Source organism: Stomoxys calcitrans, chromosome 4 (assembly GCF_963082655.1).
Source record: "Stomoxys calcitrans chromosome 4, idStoCalc2.1, whole genome shotgun sequence".
Lineage (NCBI taxonomy): Eukaryota > Metazoa > Arthropoda > Insecta > Diptera > Muscidae > Stomoxys > Stomoxys calcitrans.
Window position 1 is genome coordinate 46,774,989 of NC_081555.1, and position 11,077 is coordinate 46,786,065.

The following is an 11,077-nucleotide window of genomic DNA, read 5'->3' on the forward strand; positions in this document are numbered from 1 at the left end:
TAATCACTATCCTGTAGAGCCAGTGGACTATCCTAGGATTCAGGCCCCATTTCGAGACTATGGCCCAGCTTCTGTGAGCCTTCTCAGTACGCTCCCGAATATGACACTTCCAATTCAGTCTCCTTTCCAAGATCACTCCTAAGTATTTGACCTTATCATATATCGAAATCGTTTAGTTGCGGAAACGTGGTGCGTCAAATCGGCCCAGCTTCGTCTTCCTAGTGAACAGACGTATTCCAGTCTTGTCTGGGTTAACATTGAGACCCCTAGGTCTAGCCCAGCCATATGCCATATGCAAGACATCGTCGTCATAGCTGGTTCGGATCCTTTTCCCTAAGAAGTATTTGACATCGTCTGCATAGCAGACGGGTTCAATTCCCTCCTCAGTCAGCATCCTTAATAGTGACGATAAAATGCCCCCCTGTGTTATATGGGAGCTACTTTAGATTATATACCGATTTGGAACGTACTTGTCATAGTAGTTGGAAGTCAAAACAAAATACTCCTTGCAATATTTCACCCAAATCGCATAAGAACTACGGCTTCCATACGCTCAAGATTTCCAATCCGGAGGTCGGTTTATGCGGGACTTATATCAGGTTAACGACCGATTTGAGCAAAATTTTAACCAAAATTGAAGCTTCTAGGGGTTTATATGTAACTTTGGGTCTCTAGAAGCTTAAGCCATTTGCATATCCCAACGTCATACAACAATAAGTACCTGTGCAAAATTCAAAGCAAATTTCTTGATTTCGTCAGACTGGGGAACGGACGGACTTAGCTAGATGGAATTAGAATGTCAGGACGACTAAAAAGGCAAATATATTTGATGGGGTTGCAGACAAATATTTCGAGGCATTGCAAACGGAATGACTAGATTACTATAGTAGGATATATATATTTTTACACCCCTCTCCCATGGTGTTGGGTTAAAAAATAGGTTTATGGTTCTGTCTTAACTTAAACAGCTTATAGCATGGTTGATTAATCGAACACGTAATTGACCTTCTGCATTTATATTTCGATTCCTGACGACTGTGCAACATGCAACTATAAAACCGCATTGCCAATAACCATACCATACCAGAGTTCTACGTGCTAGCTTCACTGGCATCGATAAAAGCTATACTTAGCTTTTGGCCAGCTTATTTTTTTTTCTGTCTTCCCACAACCACATCATATGTCGCGCCGCTGGTGTGAAACGTTGCTGTAATGTCAAGACACATATCATCGTCATCATCACTGCTGCCATTATCAACAACATCATCAGCGTTGTGGCAAGCAGTCACAAAGTCACAGCCAGTTAAATTAACCACATCAGCAACCGGTAGCTTAACCGCCACTACATACAGTGGCAAAATGAATACTTTTTTATGAGAATTTTTGCTCAGTACGCACACTTATGCCCATGGATCATACATCCATTTATCTGGCTATGCTTCATTGTGGATATCCTTTCTCACTGTCTAACATGTTAATATTTGCATAAAATAGCTCACGTCTACTACTGTTCATCACTTGGTCTGGCGGGGCTAATGGAAGATCACTAACCTTAGGCAAGTTTTATATAAGGTTTTAAACAATGACAATAAACGATAAGAACGGTTTTCGTTTGGATGTTTTTGTGTCATTACTTACCAAGACTTTACTAAAATTCCTTAGGAACTCTCGCTTGGGTTCAGACCTTTTGTAGATTTTAGATAAATTCGATATATAATTAAGGTGTGAACATCTTTACGTATAGTAAACTGGGGATCAGGGCAATAGCAACCAGGGCGGTAAGGTCACTAAGAGTCTTGGAGTGTAAGAAGGAAATTAACGCCTTCTCTGATGATGGCACAATCCGTATCGTTTGGGTACTGGGCCATAGCGGAGAAAGGGGGAATGAAAGAACAGACGATATGGCCAGAGAACAGCCGTCAATTAACTTGGTTAACTCGAATCTTTTCGGGTCAACGCAGTCCGATTGAAGGTCATGAGCGACGTCAACGCGCGGTGGAACAGCGAAACGGTCGGTAGGACGACGAAAATCCTATGGGGTGATCCGGACCGTTAGAAGACGAGGCTCTTATTAAAAGAAAGTAAGCAGGAGGTCAATATAGCTTTCGGTATCTTAACGGGACAGATAGGACTACGAGCTCACCTATGCAAAATCGATGCGGCAAGAGATAGCATGTGTAAGATATGTGGGGATGATGATGAGACGTTGGAGCATATTCTATATCATTACCCGGTTTTCGCTGCTAACAAACACCGGCACTAAAGTGGGGACACAATACAAAACATTAACCCACTTTATGGCGTGTAATATAAACTCTTAAGGATTTTGCTAGTAGCACGGAATAGCAGGAAAACTGCACTTTATAGGACGCTCCCCCTTCACCAACACTCTCCCCCCAATATTGACCACAGGAACACGAATCTAAAGACCGTTTTTAGGGCAAAGGCTCCTGAGCCCCTTATTGGGCAAAACTGCCTCTTGGGGGGAAGTGGTAGATAGGTGTATCAATTGAAAGGGGTTTCGAGTAGATTACGAATATGCAAAAACATGTCTAAAAATCGGACCCGAGAATAATCTTATCTTTTTAACCCAGGTTACATAGGCAATATGGGTATTAAATAAAAGGTACGAATGAGTAGATTAAGATAGATATAAATTATGCAATTTTTGGAAAAATGTTTCTTTTAGAGCTTAAGTTATTCTTTTGCATATCTATCGTAAGCTACACCTTGGTAACTTTTATTTGATACCTATATTGCCTAAGTTAACAGAATGCAAAATCCTTAAAATCATCCCCGGGTTCAATTATTACGCATGATTTTACATTTTCGTAATCTACTCCACATTATCTTTCATTTGATACCCATATTGCCAAGGTTACCCAACTTCCCTCCAATGGGGTTGTTGTTGGTCCCTCGGGGAGCTTAGGGGCATTTGACCCAAAAACGGACTTCTGATTCGTGTTCCTGGAGTCAACCCTAACCTACACACCAAATTTCGAAATCGGAGGTGCACCCTATAAAGTGCAGTTTTGCCGGAATCCCTGATTTTCTTTTATACCCTACCCTACACCACCACTGTGGTACAGGGTATTCTAAGTTTGTGCATTTGTTTGCAACGCTAAGAAGGAGAAGAGCCAGCATACCGCTCGGCTTAGAATCACTTGCTGATTCGATTTAGCTATGTCCGTCTGTCTATTTATCTGTCCATGTATCCTTGTGATTAAGGTACAGGTCGCATTTATTGTCCAATTGTCATGTAATTTCTTCTTTGGCTCAAGGACCAACGGTATTGATTTTGGAAAAAATCGGTTCAAATTTTGATATAGCTCCCTTATATATCTTTCATCTGATATGGCCTTTAAAGGCTGTAGAACCACAATTTTGGTCCGATTTTTTGAACGAAGAGTTTTATTTGACGTCTACATATGTGTGCCGAGTTTCATCAATATCGGTCCAAATTTAGATATAGCTCCCACATATATCTTGCATCCGATATGGAATTTTAAGGCTGTAATAGCCACAATTTTGGTCCTCTCCCTACGAAATTAAGCACAAGGTGTTTTATTTGGCGTCCGAATATGTGTGCAAAATTTCATGAAAATCGGTCTATATTTAAATTTTGCTAAATTTTTTTAAGATCGGACCAAAATTGTGGCTTCTATAGCCTTAAAAGGACATATCAGATGAAAGATTTATATGAAAGCTATATTCATATAAATCTTTCATCCGATATGTCCTTTTAAGGCTATAGAAGCCACAATTTTGGTCCGATCTTAACAAAATATAGCACGAAGTGTTTTATTCGAAGTCTACATATGTTTGCAAAATTTCATGAAAATCGATCCAGATTTAGATATAGCTTCCATATATATCTTTAGTCCGATCTTGATTTCAAAAAAATTGGTCCACATCTAGATATAAGTCCCATATATATCATTCATCTGATATGGAGTTGTAAGCCTGTAAAAGCTACAATTTTAGTCCGATCTTTATAAAAATTTTGTATAAGACGTTTTTTTAGGCGTTTCAATACGTGCGCAATATTTCAATAAAATCGGTCCTGATTTAGATATAGCTCTCATATTGGGTTGCCCAAAAAGTAATTGCGGATTTTTCATATAGTCGGCGTTGACAAATTTTTTCACAGCTTGTGACTCTGAAATTGCATTCTTTCTTCTGTCAGTTATCGGCTGTTACTTTTAGCTTGCTTTAGAAAAAAAGTGTAAAAAAGTATATTTGATTAAAGTTCATTCTAAGTTCTATTAAAAATGCATTCACTTTCTTTTAAAAAATCAGCAATTACTTTTTGGGCAACCCAATATATATATATTTCATACGATATGGACTTTTAAGGCAGAAGAACCCACAATTTTGGTCAGATCTCTACAACATTATTGTTCTATCGCAAGAAAATCTTAGAAGGTCCTTTTCGATATTTCGATAGGTGTGCAAAATTAAAGTCTGCCTAAACTTGGAGATAAGTTGTATATATTAAAAGTAGTACGTAGACTAGGTTATGTAGGGTATTATATAGTCGGCTCCACCCGACTTTTGCTTTTCGTTACTAATTCGAGGTTACTTTTTATACCCACAACCATATGAAGGGGGTATACATACCTAGTCATTCCGTTTGCAACAGCTTGAAATATTGATCTGCGACCCCATAGGTTAGATTAGGTTTAAATGGCAGTCTGCCATCAGACTCACCAACACGGTTTCGTTCATTGTGTTACCACAGGAACAGAAGAAGGAAGGTGTCTCCCAGTTCCTACCGTTGAACCATTCAGGTAGCCACCAACTTGCGAATGTTCACATCCGCTAAATAAGACAGGTTCTCAAAGGAATGAGCAGCTAAAGTGGAACTCCTTCTGACTGCCAGTACAGGACACACATACAGAAGGTGTTCCATAGTCTCTTCTTCTTCGATGCCTTCACAGCTTCCGCAAAAGTCGTTGCTGGAAACCTTCAGCCTGTCAGCATGTTCTCCGATTAGACAGTGATCTGTCATGACGGACACAATGATTGAGACGTCTGTTCTAGCCATTGACGGTAGACCTCTTTAAGTCGAGATTAGGTCGCATAGTTTTGGAATGCTCACAGCACCCTCTTTGTGACCATCTATCATTCGTTGTACTTCGGGCATGGTCCTGAAAACAAAGCTTACATGTTGCTAGAGGCATACTCACAGATTCCATTATCCCTGGAATTTGTAAGGAAGTTTCTAGTCTCGCAAGCTCAACCGCTTTACAATTCCCTGAGATATCTCTGTGGACAGGCACCCAGTACAGGTGAATTTTGAACGGTTCAACCATCTCGTTGTAAGTTCTGCGATGGTAGATGACAGTTTTTGTGTTCAGAAATACGTTCTCCAGGGATTTAATGGCTGTCTGAGAGGATATTAATGCCAATCCCCATAAAGTATATATATTCTTGATCGTCTGGATATTTTGAGTCTATCTAATCATGTCCGTCCTTCCGTTTGTCGAAATCACGATAGCGGTCGAACGCAAAAAGCTTGCCGCTTTAAATTTTGCACAGATACATCTTATTGATGTAGGTCGTTGGGTATTGCAAATGGGCCATATCGGCTCTAATTTGGATATAGTTCCCATATAATCTGATCTCCCGATTTGATATATTTAGAACCTAGAAGCTGCAATTGTTATCCGATTATCCATGGTGGTGGGTTGCAAAGATTCGGCCCGGCCGAAGTTAGTACGTGTGGTGTTCCGTTATGACTTTCAACAACTGTGCCAAGTACGGTTCAAATCAGTCTATAACCTGATATATTGGGTTGCCCAAAAAGCAATTGCGGATTTTTTAAAAGAAAGTAAATGCATTTTTAATAAAATTTAGAATGAACTTTAATCAAATGAACTTTTAATCAAAGCAAGCTAAAAGTAACAGCTGATAACTGACAGAAGAAAGAATGCAATTACAGAGTCACAAGCTGTGAAAAAATTTGTCAACGCCGACTGTATGAAAAATCCGCAATTACTTTTTGGGCAACCCAATAGCTCCCATGTAAAACGGTCTATCCATCATCCTTGTTCGGTTCCTAGAAGCTTTAATTTTCGCTGGTTTGGCAGAAGTTTGGTATGCAGAATCAAATTATGTCCTTCAATTAAATTTATTTTGTATAAATTTTTAGCCGAATCCGGCCATCGACCGGAGGAGGAAGTGAAAATTGCTGGCGTTCGATGAGTAATTTGGTAGGGGTCATAACCGGACACTGTGCCATAGGCCGCATGGCGGAGCGCATGGAGATACCGCACAATGACTTCTGTAGGAGTTGCCTCGGTGAAGATGGGGAGGAGACTATTGAGCATTTACTTTGTTCCTGTCCAGGTCTGCAGAGATGTAGGAGCCGTTTCTTCTGTGATCTGGGTGAATTTGCGAACGTACTTCTGGTATCTCTCCTGAGGTTTGGTGAGCGAACAGAATGGTTTCAACAGGTGGGGAGGGGGGTTTGACACAGGCTATGGCATAGGTAGGTCCGTGCTTGCGTAGGGAAGGGCGGTTCTTCACCTCCCGCTCGGGTTTCACCACTCCTCCTGTCTTTTCTTTTTATTCGTATATAACCTCTAGTACGAGGTCTCACATTTTCCTTTACAGAAAGGGAAGACTTTCTGTATTTAGGGTACCACAATGGGCCAAACTGGCCTCCGAGTGAACTCACCTTTGGTGGGCGACCCATTCAACCTAACATAACCTAACGAATCCTTGGTGGTGGGTTCCCAAGATTCGGCCCGGCCGAATTACTATTTACAGCGCACAACAAGCCGATTACTGGCTTAGGTGTATGTCCATAGTGACATGGGGCGGATTGATAACCGCAACCTCTTTTCAACTTTACCTAACCCAAGTACAACCAAAATCCAATTTTTTTTCAACAAGTAAAAGAGAGTAAAGTTTGAAGAGGCTTTTTCCAAATATAGTCCGATTTAGAGCATACGCGAGCAAGAATGTCAAGGATTCCAAAACAATCACATTTTTAAAATTTCATCGATATCGGGTACAAAATGCAACTTTTATCAATTCAAGACGTTCAATCGAGAGATAACTGTTTATATGACAGCTGTATTCAAATATATGGATCTAGAAACCGACCCTCGGGTTTCATATCTTTATTTAAGTGGACCTTAATAAGAACTGTTGCAAACCGTAACTCTATTGGTATGTGTTGAGCGTCCATATACACTCTACCTCAACAGCTCATTTTTAGCGACCATACATTAAATGGTCGTATAGTATATGCAAATCTGCTGCTACGTGTAGTAGTCGACCATTGATTTGCTCTCTGCAGAAAATTTTATCTCACCGTGTTAGTATCACAGTTTGAATAATTGGAATGGATATTTAATAAGGCCATTAACCGTCGGTCTCTGAAAGCTATAAAGTATTCTATAATGCTGATTTATTTAATTTTTATTGCAACCAGAAGTATCGAATATCGATGTTAAATGCCAGTTGTTAAACGGCACTTATATAACATGGCTATCAGCAGTCTCATCATTGTACATACCATACATATATCAAAAGGGCTTAAATAACTCGTTTTCTTAAAGAAAACTTTTGTCGCCGAAAAACCCACTTAAGTTTTTTAAAATGTGGGGAAAGCACCACCTACGTGGAAACACGAAACTAAATTTGCATCTCAAAGTGTCTAAAACTTGACATTTAATGGTAAATTTATTCCGGAGTGCTTAATGCCCTCATTGTGAGTTTGGTGATAAGCACTTTGATGACATCAAATTTCGACATAAATAATAAATAAAATTATAAACGGCTGAATGATTCGATACGATATCAGAATTGGAGGTACAACAACAGTCAATCATAGCAGCATCCGTATGCGACTGCCATTGAGAATTAAGTGTCATCTTATGTTTTTTGATTTAAAATCGAATTTTAAATCACGTGTAAGGTTTAACAGCTCACCATTTATAGTTACTGGAATATTTTCTTGTTAAATGTCAAAATAGAAACTCATTTTATTATACCCTACAACAGTACTAAAGTACAGACAATTTAACTTTATGCATATGTTTATTGTCGTTAAGTCGCCTTTTCAAGCCGCTTCCGTAGGGAAGAAGAGCGTTGTTGTTGTAGCAGTTTATTGTGTTCTATCTTTCGTCTGCTTGATTCTGTTGAGTGTCAAGACCCAGGAACTCTGCGATTAAGATGGGGTGCGTCCACAGAGATCTGGGTCTGAGTTGAGTGGGTCTGGCCGGGCAGTTAAACAGGTGACGTGTATCGTGCGGTCCCTGGTTACAATCGGGACATACATCTTGCACGTCGGCATCAATCCTAGCTCTGTGGGAATTGAGGCGGCTGCATCTGCCGGAACGTAATTGAGCCAGAACCACTCTGGTTTGCCGGGCGAGGTCGATTTCTTCGGGTGCAATGGGAGGCGGTCGTTCTCCAAGGACTACATTCACCCGATAGCCAATTACCGCATCTGCTACCGTGTCTGCATGAATGTTGTTTAGACCCGCTTGATATGCCGCTTGATCTAGAGGTTCTCTCTTGTAGCGCTGAACCTCACGCTCTAGATCGTGTAGATCTACCATAAGGCTTCTGGGCGGTGGATATCTATCCACAAGATGATAATTTGGATGGTTTCTGCGGTAACAGCCCAAAAGGTATTGCTAAGACAGCATATAGTTATGTCTTCGCACTGGTAGGATCTTTGTCTCCTTGTGGAGGTGGTTCACCTGAGAACTGAGGAGACAGCCCGTCGCAGTTCGGAGGGCGGCATTCTGACAGAAATATTATTGCACTGCGTGCCACAGAGCTGACGAGACTACAATTGCGCTGCATAACTTACCACAGACCGGCCAATTGCCTTGTACGTGGTCAAGAAGGTTTCTTTGCCTGCACCCCAAGTGCTGCCTGCAAGTGAGTTGAGGACCTTGTTTCTACTTTTGATTGCAGATTGATTTGCATGTTGCTGTGGCATGTGAGGAGAATGTGTAAGAGCTGTCAAATGTGACGCCAAGTATTTTGGGACACTTGATGTTCGGAATCATTTCTCCATCGACCATCACAGTCAGCTCAGTATTCACACGCGTATTTGTAGTGAACAGTGTGGCTGAAGATTTGGTGGCGGATATCTTCAGATTTCTTGCAACGAAATTGCTGCAAGCTCGTTGAGCTGCAAGCTCAATGGGTGGGGGGCCTGATGCCATGATCGTACAATCGTCCGCATATGATACGATCTCTATGCCGTCTGGAGGAGGTGGGATGGAGGATAGGTAGAGGTTAAACAGAGCCGGAGATATCACCCCACCTTGGGGAACTCCCTGTTTCACTCTACGGTGTTTCGACTTCTTATCCCTAAATTCCACAAATGACTGGCGACCACACAGATAATTCGCGACCCATCGTTTCAGGCCTGGCTGGAGGGACGTGTTGGCGATGTCCTCAAAAAATTTGGCATGGCTGACCGTGTCGAATGCCTTCGATAGATGCAGTGTCACGAGGACCGTCCTATCACATGGCCTGGGCTGATTGAAGCCACGGCAAATGTGTGTGGTGATGGCATGCAAAGCTGTTGTTGTGCTGTGCAGTCTCCGAAATCCATGTTGATGCTCGGCGAATGCAAATTCTCCTACGAGGCTCGGGAGGAGTAATGCCTCAAGCGTCCGTCGGGTCCCAACGCCTTAGAAGATTTGGCGCCACTGATGACATTCGTAACTTCGCCCACGGTAAATTGTGATGGCTGTTCATCGGCTCGGAGACCACGAATATATTGGATTTACTTTAACAATAACACTTTGTTACTTTCATTTATTATTTTTTTATGTTTTACCAAGGTAGTCTTTGAAGTAATTTCTCACATAGTATACATATTTTTCATTTGTGAAATATCTTCTTGTTACTTCCAATAAAACCTTTGAATTGAAAACAATTCGAAACATTCTTCGTCTTCTTGCATTAGCTGACCTCTTAATAGAATACGGCGAATGGCTCTCCTCCTTGCCCTGTCTCTCTCGGGATGCACAATAAATTGACGGTTGAACAACCTGGCGCATCTCTTCGGATCAGTCACGGTTATTTCACCAAAAGTGACTGAGGTGCTGTCATCCCGTCTACCGGGGTTCGAGAGAGACTTAACAGTGGCCCACAGTTTGCCTACACCGGTGCCTAAGTTGCTCCAAGTGTTCCAGCCACAAATTCCGCTTATGTTCGCTGACTACCCTGTCTATTTCCAGATTCAACTCGCTGATTCTGGGGTTAGCGGGGTCCATAGCACGAATCCCATCACGCTCGTCTGCGAGTACCACTGCTTGCGCCGGGAATTTAGGTCGCACTTGGGGTATTCGACCGGGTGGTATAAAGCGAGCGGCTGCTGCGTTAATGATGTCTCGGAATTTCCTCTCGGCCACAAGCACATTAGAGGGGGTGGCAGTTCACTGAAGCGGCGATTGGTATACTCTCTGAAGCCAGTCCAATCGGCCTTCTTATAATTGATAAACGTCCGGCGCTCAAAGGTTATGAAGTCGGGTGGTCGGTCGATGGTGAGAATTATGGGGAGGTGGTCTGACCCCGAAGAGATGACGGCTTGCCAGGATACGTCACTCAGGAGATCAGGGGATGCAATTGAGATGTCTGGCGAGCAGCTGCACCTCCTTGTAATCCTAGTGGGGGCATCCTCATTCACCGTGCAAAACGTGGAGCTATCTATCTGCTTTGCTAAAGCTATGCCACGCTGGTCGTTACCTAGGGGAGAATGCCATGACGTGTGATACGCGTTAAAATCCCCTAGAACCAGACGATTATGGCCAGATAGCAACCCAGTTATATCGGGCTTGTAAGCCTGGCCATTAATCGGGACACAGCTACAAACCGGCGGTATATACACGTTGTATATCTCTATCTCGGCAGTACCAGACCTGATTGCTATCCCCATACATTCCATGTAGGGGTCACTAGCGTCAAGCGCGGGCGAGATAGGTCTATACTGCACGGAATGGTGTATAACGAAGGCCAATCCCCCACCTCTATTCCTTGAGCGATCCTTACGTAGCACATTGTAACCGTGACAACTGTACAAGCTGCAGGTGTTGGT